This window comes from Coturnix japonica, chromosome 1 (assembly GCF_001577835.2).
Source record: "Coturnix japonica isolate 7356 chromosome 1, Coturnix japonica 2.1, whole genome shotgun sequence".
Lineage (NCBI taxonomy): Eukaryota > Metazoa > Chordata > Aves > Galliformes > Phasianidae > Coturnix > Coturnix japonica.
Window position 1 is genome coordinate 170,684,664 of NC_029516.1, and position 21,780 is coordinate 170,706,443.

The 21,780-nt window shown below is 36.8% G+C and overlaps 1 long non-coding RNA gene across 1 annotated transcript in view; it reads left to right on the forward strand.

Moving 5' to 3' along the window:
* Window positions 1-2,016: 2,016 nt before the first annotated feature.
* The window catches only part of LOC107308483, a 71,242-nt gene continuing 51,478 nt past the window's right edge, over window positions 2,017-21,780 (forward strand). The window contains exon 1 of the long non-coding RNA XR_001552817.2: window positions 2,017-2,068. This is a non-coding gene — a long non-coding RNA (uncharacterized LOC107308483). The remainder of the gene's footprint in view (window positions 2,069-21,780) is intronic.

Consider the following 21,780-nt stretch of genomic DNA (forward strand, 5'->3'; position numbering starts at 1 on the left):
CCCGTGACAGGGGAAGCCACCCCGTAGGCACCCCCCGGGGCTCGGAAAGGAGGGGGAAAAGGGGAATGGGATAAAAACAGCGGCAATCTATGGAGGAAAAACTTATTTTACTAAATATGATATTGAAATACAAGATAACACAATATAATATAATTGAGGCTAACAAATCGAACGAAACTGTGAGAGAGAGTCCCCGAAAACCGAGAGGCCTATTGTGTACTCTAGACGACACGGCTGGAACGCTTCCCACTCTCCGAGAAGTTCGAGAGAAGAAGGAGGGCACTCCAGCCTGGGAACAAGATTCTATAGCGTCCTGGTCCCGTGACTTATCATTACCCCTGTTGTTCTCTGGGATATGTAGTCTTCTGTGGACTGCACATTCAATAGAAGTATCCATACTTTACATGATGTTATGATGTGGAATACTGATAGCAAAATTACAATACCATGACAGGTATATAAATACTTTGTTTGCCATTTTGGTTTTCATTACTGTGTCTGAAAAGGCACAAGAGCTGAGCTGCAGTCTACCAGAGCACTGTTTTATCTTGCATCGTTCTGAGTGCTTTGTCTCGGATGCCAGTTTACAGCACTTTGGTTAAAAGAGCTGGCAGGCAAAGCCTGGTTTTGTAGTGATCGAGAACTATGTAGGGTGTGGGAAATCACATGCGTTCTTGACCATATCTGGCCTTTGCAAGTTGCCCTTGCAATAAACTATTACAAAACTACCATAATTTTACTTAGGGGAGAGCTAGTTTACTTTGCAGAAGATTTCAGGAGAACACTGATGTCAATGACTAGTGAACTGAAACATGGGAGTTAAATGTGGCTTCAACTTACTTGAAAATGTGGATACACAGAATGTCTGTCATTCATATAGCACCCACACAGCAAAAGTGAAGCCTCTTCCAGTATAATTTCAAATGATGAATGAGTTTGAGAATTTTGCCATCTGCTTGCTGACACAGGGAAAAATGTGTAATTCACTGAATTCATTATTTCTTCAGGTCTCATAGCAGCAACAGATTGTTTGGAAAGTGTAAACATCGAGGAAGAAGAAATGTTATTCACAAGGAAATGGTTTTGTATGGTGGCAATAAGTGCATAGAGTACAAATGCTAGATTTCACAGAATCATAAGAGTTGAAAGGGACATCTTGAGGTCATCAAGTCCAACACCCTGCTAGAGCAGGTTCACTACAACATTTGAGGGGACACGGACTGTGCTGAAAAGCAAGTCCATTGATTTAATCAAGAAATTAGAATATGAAAGCAAAAATTATAGCACGCAAAGGTGTTGGTAACTTTCTGCATTTCCCATTTTACTAAGCAAAAGAACAGTCTGGTTAAGGAGATATTAAAATTATAAGAAGAAAGACATACAGTATAAGACTGATATCCAAATGATTTCTGAATTTAACCCATGGAAGTCCCACATGTAAGGAAATAGAAATCTTGATAAAATGGAAGAACAAGCATCCACAGAGTAACTTTGTATACCTACAGTAGATGCCTGTATCTCCTATGGGTAAAATGCTTCCCTTATATCATAGAAACATAGAATTACCCAGGTTGGAAAAGACCTCAAAGATCATCAAGTCCAACCACAGCCTAACCATAGTACCCTAACTCTAACAACCCTCTGTTAAATCATATCTCTGAGCACCACATCCAAGTGGCTCTTAAATACAGCCAGGGACGGTGACTCAACCACCTCCCTGGGGAGCCTATTCCAGTGCTTAACTACCCTTTCTGTGATGTGACCAAGGATGAAACATTAAAGTACCTTATCTGCCTATGGCAAAACAATAACACTATTCTTATCCTAGTTGGGAACTATACAGCTAAGAGAGTTAATTGCTCAGATCTGAATCCAAAGATGCATACAGGTTTTGAGAACTAATGACATAAATTTTGTCAAAGTCAGATTCAGAATTTTTTAAAGTAACGGTACTTTAGATTTTAGATTTTTTACTGTTAGAAGTGATTGTTTGGAACCTCTGTCAGTTAACATTTAAAAAATGCCAACAGATGGCTCTTCCTGCATCCGCACAGCTGATGATTCCAAAGTAAGTAGTGCTGAGAGATTTCTTGGTGAAGCTAAGGGACACGAAAGGCAGCTGTCACTGAATATCTTAATTGCAGCATTTACAAAGTTCTAATTAATGTAATGTTGTTTCTATAGCTATATTAATGTACCATCCATTAGTATGTCATTGGTTACACTATGTGAATTAAATTTGGATTTTGGCACGTATCTGATGTTTGTGGAAGCAAAAGTTTGTTCAAAATATTCAGCATTACATGGGGGGTGGGGTGGGGGGGTGGGGGGTTGGGAAGATCATTTAGAACAGCTTTCAATGTGAAAATATTAAGTAAAGTTTTTAGAGTCACAGGCAGTGTCACTTCATATTGAATAGCAAGAATAGGTTGACAGATGTTTGAACTGAAATACTTTTGATCAGAATTTCATTGAAAGGCTGAGAAGATCTTTAGCTTCTCAACTCTGCATTTCTTGAAATGTAAAAACTGTTTAGAGATTGTAAATAACACAAGTCAATATTCTCCTAAAATATCAACATTCAGTGACAAATCAAATAATAAACTTAATCAGTGACCAAGTTAAAAAAAAATATATGCTTTTTTAGAAAAAGGCTAATGTTAAGAATTTAATAGAAATCGAAAGAATTTATGGATACAATCTATGTTGAATAAGTAAACATCAAAAATAAACTTAGTTTCAGAACCACATTTTTTGAATTTTCTGTTCAAGATTATATACTTCTTTTTGTATGTGAATCTTCTGCTCTGGCACCTTCCTAAAGCTTGAAATAATGCTTTCCTTTTTCCCCGAACTTATTGAACTCACGTAGCAATATCAGAGCAAGCAGAGGAGACTTCTCCAAGTCCTTTGATCATCTTAGTGTCCCTCTACTGGACTCTCACCAGTATGTCCAGATTACTCTCATATTGGTGGGCCCAGAACTGAACACAGGAGTCTAGGTGCAACCTTATCAATAGTAGAGGGGAAAGATCACTTCTGTCCATCTGCTGACAATACTTTGCCTAATACAGACAAAGATACCATTAGCCCTCTTAGCAGGAGGAGCACATCCAGCTAGAAAGCAGCTTTGCAGAAAGGAGTTGGGTGTCCAGGTGTACATGAAGTTGAACAGAAGTCAGCAGTGAGCCCTGTAAGAGACACATGGGCATACTGAAGAGAGTCCAAAAAAGGGCTGCAAAGGTGATCAAGGGCCTGGAGAACCTCTCCTAAGAGCAGAGGCAGAATAAACTGAGACTGTTCAGACTGAAAAAAAGGCTTATTTTTAAAGGAGGACATAAAGAGGAGGGAGCCAGGCTCTTTCCATTGGTGTCCAGTGCCAGGACAAAGGAAATGAGCACAACCTGAAGCATAAGAAATTCTGTCTGAACATCAGGAAACACTTCTTTACTGCTTTGTAACAGCACTGGCACAGGATGACCAGAGAAGCTATGGAGCTTGCTTCTTGGAGATCTTCAAAAGCCACCTGGATGTGGTGCTGTTCACTCTGCTCCCTTTCAACTTCAGTCATTCTCTGATTCTGTAAAAACATTTACAGATGAAGTGGTAGTTGAAGAGCAATTGCAAAAATAATTTCAGATCCTGGTGACTGACATCAGGTTTAGAAGTATGAGAAAATTAGTACAATATAGGAGGAGATTACTTGTACTTTTGGGAAGAGAGTTTCATGGAGAGCAGATTGTTTGAATTGATTATTTTCTTATGTTGCCAGTAGATTACCTAGGGAAAAGCATTAAAAACTTTTATTCTCTAGTGCAGAAGGTAATAAAAAAACACCAACCAACGAAACCCTGTAGGTTTCCCACTGCAAGACAATTGAAATGTAATGGAAATTCAATTGATTTTCAGTGGGGAAAGCTGCAGGGCACCAATTATCTGTGCAGTAGATTTGTTCCTTGAAGTGAAGCTACACATTGAGCAGCCTATCAAATAAATTTCAATCCCTGCATGCAATATGCTCCAGACAATGGTTTAAGGATCAAATTTTTCAGCTTCTAATTAAATGGACATATCAAAAGGTTATTTGATTGGCTTTTAAAAGGACATTTCAGATGTTTCTGACAAATTAATGCCACCTACTTAGTAACAGGTGCACAAAATTTATATAAATTTCACTTTTAGTGGTGATCAGTTGTATCACCTCTGCACATATACATTACAGTTCAAGACCAGAATGTCTGTGTCAGATTTGTGAGAAGGGGAAGCGTTAATTAAAGTAGTTAGTATGATTTGAAACTGACATTATCATTTATTCCTTGATCCATATTCAAATTAATCTAATGGCTATTAGGAATATTTATTGCCTGCACACAAAGAAATTATTTTTTGCACTTTACAGAAGTTTTGTCATCCTATAGGCCAGCTGCCAATGCACAGCCATCTGATAGTGACAGTCTCAGAATAAGTAACAGTGAGAAATTAAGATCTACATACAGGTGCAATCTAAAGTATCATTTTATATTATAGATATAGATACTGCTTCGCACTATATTGTTGGTATCATGTTAGAGCAACATAGAAGAGATATAACTACTAAGGTGAACAGATAAAAGCAGCTGAAATTAACTTCTTGGAATAGAATAGAACCTTATCTGGTTCCTAGGGTGGTTGGGTTTTTTTCAGTATTTTTCAACATTTTTGTTAACTGACTTGGATTACAAACAGGGGAATACAGTTTTTAAATTTACAATTCAAGAACGGAATTTTTTTTTTCTAATTTTTTTTTTCTTTTTTTTCTCCTGAAATATAATAAAGTAGAGGAGTATTGTTAAAAAAAAAAAAAAAGCTTTAGAGAAAAATATCATCTTATATAATGTATCTCACCTTGAATTAAGTGATAATGAAGTTAAATGCTTCTTCTCTACTTGGCATTGGTAAGGTCATAACTGGAGAATGATGTCCAGTTCTAGGGCACAAGAAAACCTGAGCACAGTCATCAGTTAACCACAGCATCTCTCCTATTAGGAGAAGCAGAGAGGGTTGGATCTTTTCAGCCTGGAGGAGTCTCAGGGGGCTTGTAAAATAGGAGGGTACAAAGAAGTTGAGAACATGTTCTTTCCAGCAGCGTCTTCAAGAGACAATGAGTAGAAAATGGGAAACAAGATGCTATCCCTGAACATCAAGGGTACTCCTGTACTGTGCAGGTGACTGAGCACTGTCACAGATTGTGCAGAGAGGTTGTGGAGTCTCCTCCTGGAAGATTTCCAAAATCTGCCTGGACATGGTCCAGATCACCCTGCTCTTGGTGTCCCCGCTGGATCTGGGGTAGCACCAGATGCACCCAGAGGTCTTTATTAACCTCAAACATTCTGTGATTCTAATAGTAATAACTGAACTAATCTCAGAATCATAGAATGTCTTTGTTTGGAATGGACTTTAAGGATCCTACAGTTATTTCACTCTGATGGGAAGCTAAACTCCAGCACAACTATTCACTCACTTCCTCTCCTCAAAGGAAGAGGGAAGAAAATGAGATGGAAAAGGGTTAAAGGGTTGACACAAAGTCAGAGACATCACTCAGTGATTATTTTCATAGGTAAAAGAGACTTGGAGTAAAGGATATTAAGTGTAATAGCTCGCTATTATATTATTATGAGATATTAAGTGTTAGCTCACTACTAACAGTGTGGAGCAGTGAGAACTAAAATCAAACTACAAACACCTTTCCGTCACCCATCCTCTCATGCCTCCACCCCATGAGCAGCATGAAAGAATGGTTAAAGGAGGTTGAGGTCAGTCCATAATGCTTTATCTCGGCTGCTCCTTGATGGTCACTCTCTGCTCTGTGTGGCTCTGTCCCACAAGGTGCTGTCTTTCCCCAACTGATCCCAGGTGAGCTTCCCACAGTTCACAGCTCTCTGAGAACTGCTCCATCCCACCAGACTGCTCCTGCAGAGGTATTCATGAACTGTTATTAGAAGTTGCAGAATCTGCATCATTTGGGAATTTAAAGAATGATTTAGGCAAACAGCTGTTAAGAATACTATTATAGTTTTTTCTTGCCTTGTTCTCAAATAGACAACTAGATCTAAATTTTACAAATGAATGTGATGAAGTTTTAGTAGCTACACCTTTTTTATAGGATAAAAGAGAATACTTGTCTGGAATATTAGACTATCAGAGAAAATGAGTGTCATAAAATAGGAGTAAAATCACAGTCAGACCTTGCTCTGCTGTTTCACATGGGGGTGGATTTCACCCCTCTGGAGAACAATGTTTTCAGAATGCTGACTGCCAAAATTATTACATAATATCATACATTAATGGGCATAGTTGTGATGTGTATAGCAATAAGTCTGCCCTATATTCCCTTTTGTTTCAAGCAGAGACTTACAAAGTAATATACTCTTCAAGGTGAGAAAAGAAGTCAAAGTATCCTGGAGATATAAACTATACATCATTTGGGAGGTATAAATTAAATATTTCATCACTGAAAAAATTAACAAAAAAGAGTAATCTGTGATCTAATTGCTTTGATATTAAGTTCAGTGAGATGGAAAGAAGTATGAGTTTTGTGTGTAGCTATGCTAATTAATAATTCTTTATGAACTGAATAATCAGTAGGTATTTGATTTGAAGATACTACCCAATTTTTTGTCATTTTTAGCTGCAGTTTCTGGACCGTGTGGTACAAAAGTATTTACTCAGTATAAATATAAAAATAAAAAACAAATATGAAGTTATGTTAGTTTCACTTTATATCTGGGATGATAATGGTAGCATTTACATAAAGCTGATTTTTGTCCTTTACCTTCTTTTAGGCCACTATCACTAGATGGTGACATATCAATTTCTCTGCTTTTAGCTGACTTTACTCTTTCACAAGTGGCTGCACAGCATGTAATTGTATAGAAATAATTTTCCTGAACTGATTTCATAGCTTTGCTTTTAACACTGCGAATCTGAATTTGTTAAATGCTCACCCTTGTCCAGCTGAAGGTGGAAAGAAAAAAACAGAAGAAATTCAAGGAGGGCAGCATTTTTTTTTAATTATTTTTTTTATTTTTTCCAGTGAGGTCACTATTACCAGACTGTTGTTACACTTTGAGAGATACTACTTTTTCACTGAAAAGGTGGTGAAGTGCTGGAACAGGTTCTTCAGAGAAGCCGTGAATGCTCTGCACCTGGAGGTGCTCAAGGCCAGTTTTGATGGGGCTCTGGGCAACCTGATCTTGTACTTGATCTTGTGGCTAGCAACTCACCTGCAGCATGGATGTAAGAACGTGATGATCTTTGAGGTCCCTTCCAAGCTAAGCCATTCTATGATTCTGTCATTCTATGAGTGTATGATTTTCATTCAAGCAAACACCTCAGATGTGTAATTGAGCTCAAGAACTATCCAGATCCCCAGGGATTTGCGCCTACCATAGTTCCTATGCAATATTTCCCAGACTGCTGAAGTATCTTACTATTCCAGTATTGGTAGTCTAAAGAGATTTAGACTGTCCAGAGTGCCTAAAGGCAAGGAAATAAGTCCCATACATGTTAACTGGTATGGTCTGTAGATTCCAGGACTGTACAGATCTCTGTTGACTGTATTTCAAATTTAGGTGTGTCTTATACATCTTGGGAGATATGTCTGGATCTCTTCAAGGTAAATCGAACTTTACTCCCCATTTCTCACTGTTCAGTCTGAATGTATTTATGAATAGAAGTTCTTCCTTTCTACAAACTGTTACTGACAAGTGGACTTTGTAAATGTAGTACATTGAAATCCTGAAGATATATTTAAGACAAGGCAGCTGATTACAAAATAATACATGAAAATTATAGGAAAGATTACACAGAATGCCTAGTGGAACTTGCCATTAGAATTTAATCCTTCTCTCCTAGCTGTTTCCAGTAAACCTTGTGAATCTACTCTTATTTATTTATTTATTTTTAGGAGAGGATATTTTCTGTGCCAGAAATCAGTTCACAATAGCTTTTGTTGCAAAAGCCTTGAGTTCTTTAAACTACAACCTTTAATCCTGGACTTCAGACCTACTCCTGCACAGATCTCCTCACGAGCAATAGCTGTTCTTGCTAATCTTCTCTGATTTGTCATCACTGGCTGGGTAGATGAGGGGATGTTGTATACCTTGACTTCAGCAAGGTGCTTGACATTGTCTCCCACAACATCCTTGCTATGAAAATTAGGAAGTGTGGGAACGATGAATGGATAGTTAAATAGACTGAGAACTTGCTGACTGGTAGAGCTCAGAAGTTTGTCATTTCCAGTGCAGAGTCTTGTTGGAGGCCTGTAACTAGCAATGTCCCCCAGGGGTCGGTGTTGGGTCCAGTCTTGTTCAACATCTTCATCAGTGACCTGGGTGAAGGGATGGAGTCCACCCTCAGCAAGTTTGTTAATGCAAAGCTTGGAGGAGTAGCTGACAAACCAGAAGGCTGTGCTACCATTCAACAAGACCTGGATAGACTGGAGAGTTGGACAGGGAGGAATCTGATGAAGTTGAACAAGAGCAAGTGTGGAGACTTGCACCTGGGGAGTAATAATCACATGCATCAGTACAGGTTAGGGGATGACCTGCTTGGAGGGCAGCCCTGTGGAGAAGGACCTGGGTGCACCAACATGCAGATGCTCTTCTATACAGTAAAGGTGATGGAGCACTGGAACAGGTTGCTCAGACAGGCTGTGGAGTCTCCACTGGAGATATTCAAGGCCCATTCAGATGCCTACCTGTGTGACCTATTGTAGGGTACCTACTTTAGCAAGGGGATTGGACTCGATGATCCTTTGAGGGCCCTTCTGTGATTCTGCAGTTCTGTGTTTGGTTTTTAAGACTGAATTGTCTCATTTTTTTCTCTATAATGCTATTCTTCATCTCCAGTTTATTACCTATTAATAAATACATCATGCTTGAGAAAGGTGGTGTTTCAAAGCTAATCTTTTGCTCCTGTTTAATTTTTTTCTGTAAATGAATTTATTTACTATTGTGTCTACTAAAATCCTGACTACTTCATAGTCCTATCACTGATGTCAGTAGGACAGTATCCCTGCTGCTGAGATGCTTTTCCCAGCATGTCTTTCTGTCTGAATCCATCTTGTGTCTTTTACAATGCATTTGGAAGCAGAAAATATGTTCAAAAAGCACCTTTCACAAGAGGTTATTAACTCTTAATATTAATTTCTAAGTCCTGCAGTACTGCAATTCAAATAATTATAGAACAATATATGAGTTTTTCTTTTAGTTTATCTATATTTTATTTCAGTTCTCAGGTGTTTCTTCCAGCTTGGTTCCTAGGGAAACATTAGCTGCAGCTCAGATAATTAAAAATAAAGACCTTGAGGACTGCCGTGAACTTGCCAAGAACTGTGCTGAATGGAGAGAGAGTTTATCATTACACTCCTTCAAGCATGAGACAGAAGTTTCTTCTAAAATAGAGCTGGTCAAAACCGTGATTCTATTTGACCCAGAAAAGCAAACCCTAGCATTTTCAGAGCAGGTATATATTGTGGCAGAACACAGCTAATGAACTGTTCATGGGTTCATCCCTTAACAAAAACTGTGCCGAACATCCTGTCCTTCCTCTTCACAAAGGTAAATTTCGTCAGTGAGATGGCAGGGTTAGATTTCTCCCCCTTCTGCCTCCCCAGTCCCAACTTGATTACTCTCCTGTCTGCAGAGGAGCAAGCCTTTAACAGGAATTAGAGCTATTGCAATGAAATTCATCTTGCTGGATAAGCAGAATTTTACTGACCTATCATTGTCAATGTATAATTTTGATACTATAAGAACTGGCCTTTAATCTATTGGTGGTGAAATTATTTCTGAAATGTAAAATAAGTAAAAATCATTAAAGCTTTTAGAGAGGCAATTAATTCCTTGCAAAAATTGCTTTCAGCATTTAAGAAAATAAATGAACAATTTTAATGGCATAAAGTGCTATAACAGCTGTTCATCAAGGAAGAAACGCCACAACAGCTTCCAAGAGTACTATGGTTGCTGTTGTTCCTTCAGTTTTTCTATCAAAGATTTAAGCAAAAGTTGCTGTAGCAGGAAAGAATGAGCTTCCATATAATACAAATATCATCGCATCTCCATTACATTTGAGTAAAAGCTAAAATATAAGAATTTCACCATATTATTCTAGGATAATATGAGAAAAAATGTGACTAATGATAATTTTGAACTTTGCTACCAAATTTGATAGTTTTGATTTTTATCTATTTTTTGCTTTCTCTTGGTATCTTTTGATTCTTACCATCTGGGGAATCCAGCTGTAAATCCAGAGCCTAATTAGCAGAAATGGGTCAAAGCAATCATAGAAAAATATATTTTTTACTTTAGCTGGATATATAACTATTACAATTTCCAAGTGACTGAAATATTCCTGCGCATACAGTTGAGTGCAAAGAATACTTGTTTGTTTGTTTTTTGCCATTTGGTTACATTTGGAATCTCGGAGGAAGATGAAAAAAAAAGTCTGAAAGCAGAAAGTCATGAATTGCATGGACATTTCTATCTACAGCAATACATATCCAAGCAGAAGGTCACCTTCCTCTATAGACCTCAAAATAGCCATTCACTATGTATTGCATCCCTTTTGACTTTTGATCAGTGTTAAACTTTATTAAACGCTAATATTCAGATTATGTCTGGAGGCCTTTGTTAGGAATTACAACTGAAACTGAGGTTGTACCACATGTGTTAGCTCTTCATGATACGTGTAACCTTGTTATCCATTCCGAGTAGTCCCGCAATATGGAAGGGATACAGAAAATCAGTTAAGCCATGTTGCTCTTCCAGGAACAAATTGTTTCTCCTTGTACTTGTATGTGCCTCTGGTGGCTGGTATGTCATACACTTTTCACTTCAAATATTGCCATGTTCGTTTGTGTGCATTGACACAACCATTAAGTAGCCTACAATCTAACTCTTTATTCTTGTAAATTAAACTAACATCATGGATTGCTGAGACTGTAAAGAAGAGAAGCATAATTGTTAAATGTTCCTACTGGATGTCTATGGATATTTTTAAAGTATTTTGATTCAATGCTGCGTATGTCTTTTCAAAAATGATAAAATCATAGAATCATAGAATTACCCAGGTTGGAAAAGACCAACCACAGCCTTACTACCATAGCACCCTAAATCTAACAACCCTCTGCTAAATCAAAAATGCTTATGTGGGATCATACTATCAAACCCTGAGAATAGGTATGTCAGTGTCACTAGCAGCAGCCGTAAAGACTATTTATTAAGTGCAAATTTATTTTATCTGGTTTTAAAAAACTCATTTTAATTAGTTTAGAATCTACTGACATAACACTGAGGTGTGGTATTGAATGTATAGAGGAAGAAAGCTGAAAACAAGTTTCAGTGATAATATTCTGTTTTGTCTGTGTGATGACTAAAACAGTAGACATAATTAATAGATATGCTTTATTTAACTGGAAACAGCTGAAGACAGGAGGTCCCTCTTCTTTCCCCATCCTCCTTTTATCACTGATTGTGCTACACTCCGTGAAGTGTATGCAACTGATTAATCACCTCAAATCAGATCATGTTCTTCCTTCTGTGGGTTACGTATTTGAGTTGTATTTTAAGATCAAATATATGCCTTTCAGAATACTACATGTGTGCGTAGACTGTGGGAGAAGAAGTATTCTTTGAAATGTTGTATTCAGAACTTTGTTTTACACTACTCTGAATTCAATTCAGTACACTAGTGCAGAAAAGCAAGATTATTTCTTAATCTGCAGAGAAAGATACACTAAGACAGTAGAAGATCTTCATCCTTCCATTGTGTCACAGCACAAATCTGGAAGGGACAACCAAATGTGGGAAGTTAGTCAGGACTTTGTTTTCAGTCCTTGGCCTCTTCAGTGAAAGTGAATTGACACCTTACTGGAAGCCTGGTTGTGTTGTCAGGCCAAAGACAAGGAGGGCAAATGAGGTAGGGGAAGAAATATACAATTCTTTCCTTCTTTCTGACTTAGACAGGTCTTTAGTTGAAGTGTTTTTGAAGGTGAAATTAAGAAGATCTTTCATGTATGTGACAGCACCTCAGATTGAAATCTCATTCTTAAATGAATTGGGTCCCTGTGGGCTTATGACCTCTATGATATCTTCGCACTGTTTCAGAAACTGTGTTTTGTTGCTCAATCAAATGGTCTATTATGCTCTTAGTATTTATTGTAGTTTCCATGGAAATAAATAGGAGGAATTACATTTGGAGAACCTCTGTACAATCAATGGATATTAAGTCCAGCTTTTACCTAGGTCTCATCAAAGGCAGCTTTATTTAAAAGAAGAATTAAATGCATACAAATTAAGTAAGAATTGGACATAATTTATCATTAAGTTTTCTCATTAAAATTTTCGTATATAATTTGCAGGTGTATAGCCATTAACATTTTTGGATGTTGTATTGAGGAATATGATTTAGCTGGGAAGTATGGGTGATGGTTGGACTGGATGACCTTCTAGGTCTTTTCCAACCTTGATAATTCTGTGATTCTGTAACATAAAATTTGCAAGTATCTATGGCACAATCAGGTATATAATCTGAAAAACAAAGGTTTGGCATTTTTCTGTGGCATAGTCAGAGTGACAGTTGTTTGAGTCCTTTTCATCCAGGGAACTTAGCAAACAGCTTGCAGATTTATAGTCTCATTACCTTCTACAATAAACTCTTCCAAAAGTAATTCACATACTCTGTTATTATGAGATAAGTGGGAATGAAAAGTCAAATAAAGAGACAGGCAGGGCAGCCAGTGAGTGGCCTTTAATACATCTAATTTGTAGAATGTGTTTTCATAGCTGTCAAATTCCTGCTCATGAGATAGTAAATAAAATGAAAAAATGGAAAAAAAAAAGACACCATAAAGCTCTCCATATCTTCAGGAGAAGCATTCAGACGTCCTCAATTTTTGTATATATATATATATATATATATATATATATATATACATGCCCTAATTTATTATTTCCAGACTATTTAGCTAGAAAATGTTAAGATTATTTTTCTTAGAAACATTTTGAATAAAACAAGGCATGGAATGTATTTAATATGTATATACAGAATCAATGGTCTTGAGCAGATTTGAACCACAGGAGGTGCAAATATAGCTGAGACTGAATGAAATGTGCAAAAAAGAAATTTGTATTGCCATACAAGCAAGTGAGAAGGCAGCATGGATGAAACTTTATTTTTTATTCTTGAAGACTTAGTAATTCTGATGTAATACAGTTAATAATGTAGCACAAATCTTTCAATTTCAATACCTTTTATTTTATTTCTCAGCTTTCTCTGCTGGTAGATTTCAGTTCATTCTTGTTCCTAGGCTTTGCAAACATCTCGTAAAACCACTTCATATGTCTGCCTAGAGCAGGTCCTGATAATATTTTATTGGCTTATCTCTTTCAGTTCTTCTTAACCTGTCCTAAAATTCTAGGTAGACAATGCTGTGTGTTGCTCTTCTGGTACATGACTTTTCAATTGCAGGAAAGGTGTGGATTTCACATACCATTGCTCATTTTAAAATCTGTGAATTTTCTTGGTGTGTTGTTTACCTACCCGTATAGTTGACTCCAGTGGAAAATGACAGGATGTGTTTCTGCAGTATAATGTACAATGTAGTATAAATTAAAGTTAATTTGTTTTGTATATTCCCAAATCTAACAGAAAAGGAAAGCTTTCAATCATGGAAATAACTGATATTTTTTTGACTAGTGTAGTTAAAGTAACAATTCATTGGTTAATGTTTTGATCCATTCTGGTGGTTACTGGTAATAGAAGTACAACTCTCAAGGAAGTTGATTATTACTCTTATTGCATCCAGTTCATTGTATAATGCCCAATGATTATCTAAGTGCTTTGGAAATGGTAGAAATAGAGACACTCTGTTCCAAATAGCTTTCAAATGTCAGTTTAAGTAATTGATGTAGAAGACCGAAATCCATCAGCTTCACAGTATCTGGATTATAAATCAAAACCTCTTACGTACCATAAGAGTGGAGTATTTAGTTGAGCTGTGCTACCATTCTCACTTTTCTTCTGGCCTGTTGGCATACTTGATTATGCATCTGTGGCTCATGTTAACTATCTGAAAGGTAAAGATGATACTAATTTTTTTCTGGAGGAAGCTGAGATTCAGGTGTGGAAAGTACTATACGAAAAAGGATATTACTAGATATATATGATTGCTCAAATTATGCTTGTCAATTAGATAAGAACACATTGATTTTTCAGTTGAGTGAATAAACTTAGCTCCAATGCAAGAGTATTTGTGGAGTGGCATTAACAGTTAAAATAAAGGAAGGAAAGAATCAGAGCCTCACTAATTGTGAAGTTTAATGGCTCAGTGAACTGCATATTAGATGGTGTTTTTGGGCCTCAGAGGACAATAAAGGGCATAGTCACATTACTAGGAAGGGGAAAGACTTTTTGCTGTGGTTTATCTTATTTGCAAGTGTGCAGCTTTGGTATAATGTGGAGAGGGAATACAGAAATTTCCAGTCCCATTTTTAGATGAGTTGCACATTTCTGAAGCCTGGTAAGTAATCCTACCTCTAAACAAGTGGTCAGGTAATGGCAATTTTGAAGAAATGTAAACAACTAGAACAGAAATTGAAACATATTAATAGGGTGGAATAGATACATCTCAGGAAGAGCAATGTGGTGAAGGCTGAGGTCATATGCTAAATTTATAGATGTGGGTCTGCTGAGGAAAATGTCAACCTGATATTAGTCTGCCTATCCTAGTTCAGGACTTCAAATTAATCAGATAATTGAATCAGATGAGGTGCATCCAAGAATGCTGAGGGAGCAGACCAGTGTCATTTCAAGGTCACTTTCTATCATCTTGTAGTGGTTAAAGTAGTCAAAGCAGATTTATAAAAACTGGAAAAAGGTAAATGTGATGCCAATAATTAAAAAAGACAAAAAGAAAGATCTGGGAAATGAGTCTCACTTTAGCCCTTGGGAAGGTTATTGACCAAATCTTCCAGGATGATCCAGGAATGTAAAGGACAACACAGTGACAGTGGACATTCAGCATGGCTTGACCAAAGGCTGGTTATGCCTTTTATAATGTAATAGTTGACTGTGCAGAAGACAGGAAATCAGTGAATGCCATTTACTTGATTTTAGCTTGGTCAGTGTTCTAGAGAAAGGAGTGTCAACAAATGGTGGAAATTTTAACAACAACAACAACAACAAAAAAAAAAAAGGAAAAAAAGGAAAAAAAGGGGAAAAAAGAAAAAATAGAAAAAAGTTATAAAATAGAATAAACCTATGCCAAAACACAAGCAGTGGGCTTCCAGCACTCAACAGATTGAAAGGAATCCAACTTGTTCCATACTATGCCTTTGCAGCCATGAGGGCAAAGTACATACCAGAATGCAATAGTACGAACATAGACAGCAGGTTGAGAGAAGTCATTAGTCCTTAATACGTCATTGGAAAGAATATATGTAGAACATTTTGTCTGGTATGGGTGTCCAACCTTTTGGCTTGCCTGGGCAGTACTGAGTAAAGAGGAATTGCCTTGTCCTGCATGTATATCAGTTACTCTGAAAGTATCTTGTTTATTTCCGGGGTAACTACAAGAGATACAAAAATCACAACACCATTTGATTGTGCAAATTCTTAATTACAAAACATTACTTTTCAACACAGTCACTACCATTAGCAATGCACTTTTGTTAGCAATGAACAAGAGCTTTCATGCTGAGCTCACAGGAATCTGCACCAATGGAGGTGACTCACTATTGCCACAGCTGAAATGCAACAACCACCACCCCACTGTGCTCATATCCATTACTCAGTCTCCATAAACATTCAGTAAGCATCAGTGAATATCACTGTGTGCTATTTCTTATGCATGGAGGAACTGAATGGCACACTTTTGCTTCAGACATTTCCATGTCAGGCATCATATTGCCCAACTGCCCCTCTGCTGTCACCTGTTGCAACACAACAAAATGTAATGGAATATTTTGGGAAGGTTCAACCTAGACTGCCATACCACCAACATGCACTTCTGACCACATAGGCCAACATAATAAAAGAGAAAGCATTATATTCAGAACAGTCTTCATAAAACATACAATATTACTACTATATATGTAATAAAACATTTTAATAACATCTTTCTTAAAACATTAAAAATGAGAGAGGAACAAAACCATAAAACTAGTGGGATATTTGACCCTGTTTTTGTGAAACTAATGCATTGGTCTTGTTCAATGGAAGTGACTGCAATTCTTAGTGAGCTCTCAAAGTGTTCATCAGAGATTTTTGATGAAATTTTACTTTTCTTGTACTTCATCCTTGACAGTTCTTCATAAATGTGCATACTGCCAAAAAGCAATGACACGAGTAATGCGGGGCTGTGAAGCCATGGATATTTTTCTCTGGTAAAATAAGTCTTTTGAAAGTAAAGAAATATGATCAAATTTTTGAGTATCTGTTTGCAACTCTATATATTCCATTTGAAAATGTGCAGATAAGGTATATGTATAAACTAAAAATGGTGTTACAAACATCAATTGATGATTTTTTATTTTTTTATTTTTTGCAATCTTGAAACCTCTTCTCAAATTCCTTTATCAAAATGAAAAGCACAGCTGCATATTCTTCACTGTTCAGAGCACTGTGTTTAGCCAGTGTATCAAAATGCATACAATTATTTGCCATCACTTGAGTCAGCACTGCACAGCACTGCCCTCCCTGTGCCCTGGTTTCAGTCAATTTGATTGTTGTTGAGCAATGGGTGCATGGCTGGGACCACTCTGCAGTGAAGAGCTGCATCTTGCATAGGACAGGGCAGGGGAAGGGCAGCATTGCAAACCATCCCAGACTGCATGTGGCCCATGTACCATGGGTTGGACATACCTTGTGTATTATTTGGGGCTCAGAAATACAGGAAAGATGCTGACAAACTAGAGGGAATCCAGAAGAATGACAAACAAGATAGTTCAGAGATGAAAATATATGGCATGTGAGAGGAGACAAAGGGATTTAGATTCAGTCAGTACAGAGAAGAGAATGCAGATGGAATGTTTCTTTGCTGTCTTCAGCTTCATAATGAGAGGGTTTTTTGGGGGGGGAAGATAGAATCAGAATTCTATACAGGCAACAGATAGAAAATTCAGATTAGATTACGAAGGCATTCTCAACAGTGAGAGTAGTCAGATTTTGTATGAGATTTCTCAGAAGTGCTGTGGGTTGTATGTCCTTGTCACCTCCAAAGGTGCCTTCCAATCTGTAAATCTTCTACTGCAGGTTCAAGGATATAGACATGTATTGTGCATGTGAAGGCAAATAAAATATTCTTGTTTAACTACAACCCAAATGCAGGGTCAGAAAATACTTGAGTGAAGTCGTTCTCCACGTCTCTTTGTTGACATATGAATTCCTCTGTGCTTTGAAGCCATGGCTAATAGTACGTGCTTCAAACAAAAGTGTTATCAATGAATGCTTAACAGAAAATTATTGTATGGAGGTTGAAGACAAAAGATTTCAGGGGTAGACCTTCTAGTGTGGTGGCTGTCAAGATCACTAATGAACTCTTCTTGTCTCCTTTTTTTGAGTTCTAGTTGAAACTCGAGTGTAGGGTGCACGAGCAAACATCCAAAAATATGTTGCAGACCTAAAGCTCTAATTTCAGTGCTACTGTGCCTGGGATTCTTGGAGTTTCATGGGCCTACAGTTGGTGGTCAATTTTACTTTCTAATCTGGCCTTTCCTCCTGTGTTCTATGAAGTGTCTGACTTCTCTGCTTTAGTTGAAGATAAAGCCAAACACATTCTTGTGTTTCTACTTGAACTGAACTAGAGCAATGAATATTTTGCTCACTGCATTCAATTATAAAGCACTGTTCAGCTCAAGATTTTATCACATCCTAAATATGTAGAAATCATAGTGCTTTCTTCCTCTGACTCTTTCTGACTTGTGTTTTTCCTTTTATTTGTAGCCACATCAAGTTTCACACCAGTGACAATTCTTACTCATTCCTTTACTTGCCTGTGGGTGACATGATCTACTTACCACATTACATTTTCAAGAATGATTTTTTTTTTCTATTCTGATGGCCTTTAAGTCTCCAAGCCTTAGAATTAGAATGGTAGCTCTAATTCCATCACTAGGCTAATTATGAATATACAAGCATTTAATGGAAGTTTGTGTGCTTTATATTTTTTTAAATCTTAACTGCACTAAAAGAAGAAATTAAAAGCTTCTGTAAAACAAACAAGCAAAATATAAATAACTGGGAGCTGGAGCTGCAGGCATAGTGCTAGGCCTGTCATATTTCCTAATTCCTGTGAGTATTAAGTCTGCAGGCCTAAAATGAAAACTGTTCTTAAATCACACTGCAAGTGTTGCAGAGGTCTAGTGGAAGCCTGCTATCTTTCTCAACTCCAAGGAGATGTAGAGTTGTGAGGCTAAGATGAAAATATGTTCTCAAACCTCTGTGGGAACTCAGCATCATAGAAGAACAACTAGAAACTGCTTCTGAGGGGATTTCCATCTCTCCTTGAATTTCAGAGTGGTAGATTTATGCTGAAAGAAATCAAATCTACTCCTACAAAAAAGTGCTACTAATAAAACTTGGGAAATCAAAGGCAGGGGAAGCTCGATAACGTCTAGATTCTTGCAGGTTATTTGTCAATAAAGTATGAAAATGAGGACAGAATTAAGAGGGCAGATTTCCTCTTTCACTTTCTCCAGTATAAATTGAGAATAGTGAAATTGATGAGCAGTGCAACTGAAAACAAATTTGACCCAAGGAAAACTAATTAGAAACTCATGCCAAAACATTCTTTTTCAATCTGTCCATGGATGCAAATTGTTTCTCTGCAGTGCAGAATTCAATTGCACATTCAGCACTGAGAACTTCACCCGAAACCAGTTCAGGAGGGAAAATGGTCCAGTAACTTTAAGAACTTTGGCCATAGACCTTTTCTTTTTCTTTGGATTTACTGTTGATTTCCACTATGAAAATGTAGGGGATATGGAAATATAATTAGTGAATAGGGGTTTGTTTGTTTGTTTCAAGTTGCTATTAGAATAAAAACTACTTTTCAGTGTTCGTAGCCCTCATAAAAACACTTTTTATCACAGATACATTATAGATTAGTGCATATGTAAATACATAGCAAAGTATACAGTAAGCATCTACCTTATAAAGTCAAGCACTTCTAAGCCTCTTCCGTCATGTTAACCACACTGGTTTAAATAGAGTAATATAATAAAATATCCAATCTGTACCTGCAGCAGTAAATTCTGGTTACTGCTGAAAATCAGGTTCATCCCAAACTGATATGTTTCAATTTCTTGATTGAAATTTAACATTTTCAGCCCTGTGCTGGTGTACTGAGAGACTTTGACAGCAAAAAGAGACCATAGGAGGTTATTCTGAATTAAAGTACTCATTCAAAAGAGAAGCACATAAAACACATTTTCAAAAAGAAAATGTACTACAGTGACTATAAATAGTGAAAAGAAAAAATCATGATGCATCTAGAACCTGACCTACAAACCATTTCAATCAACATAGACCCATTCAATCAATCTATTGACCCAATCCATGTTAGATATGTCTTGTGGTTCACAAAGTACATATTAGTATAGCAATGAGTTATGCACACATCTAAATCTGTCTTTTTATGAAGGCTTAGGTATATTCTTAAGATCAAGGAGATCCCTAAGTGTTTTCAACACAGACACGCTGAATTGTCCTGTCAAGAGAGAATCTCATAGATTAACATGAACAAAATTTCTGATTAGGGAGTTAGTTCTCTGGTGCTATGGATAGCTAAATTGTGAAAGATAACAAATGTCAGTTTGGAAGGTTATTTTAACATACATTACTCCTGTACCTCATGGAGAGGTTTCCAGATTCCCAATGATTCTCAGGGCCTTGCAGTTCTGGGCTCTTCCTGACAGCTTTCTACTTTCTCTTCAGTATTACAAAGTTTTAATATTCTTCTTTTAGACTGACTGTCCCATACTACTTGGTAAACAGAATCATCTACTGTGATGTCAATACACTCTGAAATATGAATGTTTTCATCTAAGTCATATGCATACATAAATCAAATTTGATGTAATAGCTCCAGTTTGATCATCATAGAATCATCATAGAATGCTTCGGGTTGAAAAGGACTACAGTGATCATTTAGTTTCAATCTCCTTGCTACGTGCAGGGTTGCCAGGCACCAGACCAGGCTGCCCAGAGCCATATCCAGCCTGGCCTTGAATGCCTCCAGGGATGGGGTATCCACAACCTCCTTGGGCAACCTGTTCCAGTGCTTCACCACCCTCTGTGTGAAAAACTTCCTCCTTTCTCCAGTTTACCAGTGGGATCTTTGTTTTCAAATCCTTTTTTAGAAAGAAGAAAAATCTTTTTACTTTTTTTTGTAAAACAATCACCTTTTAATTTCACCTTCCAGAACATATTAAGAAAAATGTCCATAAATCCTTTTTATATTGCTACTTTTCATGCATTTTTTTATTTTTAGTATCTTCTCTTGCAGTTAACATTGTAAAGTACATCATCTGAGATGAGCAGCAGGACTAACAAGACTTCCCTGTGCAAAAATCATTCAATTGTAGAATCACCAAGGTTGCAAAAGACCTCTAAGTCCAACTGGTCCAACTGTCTACCTATCATAAATTTCCCCACTAAATCATGTACCTTAGTACAACATCTAAATGTTTCTTGAACGCAGGAATGTTGAAGCCAGGACAATTTAAAGCTTACACAGTTCTGTGAGATTTTAATAGTATATAATTTGTCTGACCTTTTGTGTGAATACAAGTGTTTCAACCAGAATTTCAGAATAAGCATCATTCTATTCAAGATTTGCCTATCTTTATAAACAGATTCTCTCTATATAGGTAAAAAATAAATCTTTAGTTAAAGTGAATGTCATAGTTTTGTGCTGTTGCTGTCAATATTGCAACAGCACAAAGCCATGACAGTGAAGTATCATTCATACTTAACAAAATACATCTTTGTGATTATTTAACTTTCAACATTTTAGAGTACTACTCTTCAACAAACACATAAAATATCTTACAGAAAAAGCCTACTCTACACTGGAAAATAAAAGGTTTAATAACTATATTTCAAATGCTGTAGGATGTTTGAGTCTTTGATGTCAACTGGAACACATTTATATAGACATAAGACAGAAAACGTGCCAATATCTAACAAGGATATGCTTTCTTTTACTAGTTTAGATACGGTTGAAATATGTTTTAACTACCTCCACCATGTCCTGGGAGTACTACAAAAATAGAATGCAAGCAAGTTGAGCTGATTTAAATTAATTTGCCATTTACCTCTGAATAGAATAATTTATTTTGAGTCATTTTTGCTAAAAGACAAGGACATTTGCAAAAATGAATGTTTACAATTCAGAGACTTGGACACTGGTACAATATGAATATGAGTTTACTAGGGCTTTATATCTGTTGTCTCTGTACTCCAGACTTCCCACAAGTACCCTGTCATAAAATATTCGGGGCATCTTTTTGAATAAAAAATAAATTCTTATACTTCCTATAAAAACATATATCATATTGAAAGCCGAATGATCTTTTCTTAAAATATTTTGTTTTCCAAAAGAATTCAAAAACAGCTGTGAGCTCCACCTTAAAATGTTTTGGTTTTGTTTTGTTTTGTTTTGTTTTTTAATAACAAATTTATACCATTTCATCTGGACACTGTAAGTAACATGCTGATCTCAAAGTTCACATTGCTTAT